We start from the raw sequence: 1,740 nt of genomic DNA, 5'->3' as shown, positions 1-1,740 counted from the left end.
AGCCATTCTGTTTGTTTCTAGTAAACGTTTCCTACAAGAAATGTTAAAGGAGGAAGTCCTTGAGACTGAAATGAAATAATAATAGACAGTAATTCCAAACAATAACATAGGTAAATATAAAAGCCAGCATCATTGTAATCTTGATTTGTAACTGTTTTCCTATCTGATTAAGAAAGTAAATGCGTAGCCTGGCCCGAGCCCGGGTCTGGTCTCTCATCTTACTTTCTGAACAGCATGAGCTTCACCACCCACTCCACCTTCTCTTCCAACTGTCTGTCCCTGGGCTCTGTGCAGTAGCAGCACGGCCAGCATCTATGCAAGCGCAGGGGGCTCAGGCTCTCGATCTCCGTATCCTGCTACACCAGCTTCCGGGGCGGCTGGGGATCCAAGGGCCTGGCTGCTGGGATCTGCTGCGAGGGGTCTGGCCGGCATAGGGGGCATCCCGGGCAAGAAGGAGACCATGCAAGACCTGAATGAACGCCTGGCCTCGTACCTGAAGATGGTGAGGAGCCTGGAGGCAGATAATCAGAGACTGGGGATGAGAATCTGGGAACACCTGGAGAAGAAGGGACCCCAGTTCAGAGACTGGGGGCATTACTTCAAGAACATCGAGGAGCTGAGGGCTCAGATCTTTGCAAGGTCTGTGGACAGTGCCCGCACCGTTCTACAGATTGATCATGCCCGTCTTGCTGCTGATGACTTCAGAGTCGAGTATGAGACGGAGCTGCCCATGTGCCAGTCCATGGAGAGTGTTATCCATGGGCTCTGCAAGGTCATCGATGACACCAATGTCACTAGGCTGCAGCTGGAGACAGAGATTGAGGCTCTCAAGGAGGAGTTGCTCTTCATGAAGAAGAACCATGAGGAGGAAGTAAAGGGTCTACAAAACCAAATTGCCAACTCCAGATTGATCGTGGAGTTGGATGCCCCCAAGTCTCAGGACCTCAGCAAGATCATGGCAAACATCCGGGCCCAGTATGAAGAGCTGGCCCAGAAGAACCGGCTCAGAAGAACCGAGAAGAGCTGGACAAGTACTGGTCCCAGCAGATTGAGGAAAGCACCGCAATGGTCACCACACAGACCATGGATATAGGAAAGGCTGAGATGACACTCTCGGAGCTGAGATGTACCACCCAGTCCTTGGAGATCAACCTGGACTCGGTGAGAAACCTGAAGTCCAGCTTAGAGAACAGCTTCAGGGAGATGGAAACCTGCTACGCCATGCAGGTGCAGCAGCTCAACGGGGTCCTGCTGCACTTGGGAGTCTGAGCTGTCCCAGACCCTTGCGGAGGGGCAGCGCCAGGCCCAGGAGTACAAGGCCCTGCTGAATGTCAAGGTCAAGCTGGAGGCTGAGATCTCCACCTACTGTCACCTGATGGAAGATGGAGAGGACTTCAATCTCAGTGATGCCCTGGACAGCAACAGCTCCACGCAGACCATCCAGAAAACCACTACCCGCAGGATTGTGGACAACAAGGTCGTGTCTGAGACCAATGACACCAAAGTTCTGAGGCGTTGAGGGAGCAGAAGCTGGGGAGCAGGAAGCCAAGAAAAAGTTCTGAGGTCAAAAAAGAAAAAAAAAAAGAAAAATAAAAAAGAAAGTAAATTCATAAAACAACAATTATATTAATGAACACACCCAACAAAAAATGTGATCCATAACAATAATTTTAAAGCCAAGGGTAGATATATATAAGAACCACTTTTTTGTATACTATTGAAATTAAGTTGGTGGTATTC

General features: G+C 49.7%; 1 pseudogene across 1 annotated transcript; it reads left to right on the top strand.

Annotated features, from left to right (window-relative positions):
• The first annotated feature begins 234 nt into the window (after positions 1–234).
• LOC308337808 (keratin, type I cytoskeletal 18-like) lies at positions 235–1,519 on the top strand (annotated as a pseudogene). The gene has a single exon. The product of its transcript is annotated as a keratin, type I cytoskeletal 18-like (transcript).
• The last annotated feature ends 221 nt before the right edge of the window (positions 1,520–1,740 follow it).

This window comes from Martes martes (assembly GCF_963455335.1).
Source record: "Martes martes genome assembly, chromosome: Y".
NCBI lineage: Eukaryota > Metazoa > Chordata > Mammalia > Carnivora > Mustelidae > Martes > Martes martes.
Note: the sequence above shows the minus strand (reverse complement) of the source record. Positions and strands in the feature narration are given on the sequence as shown.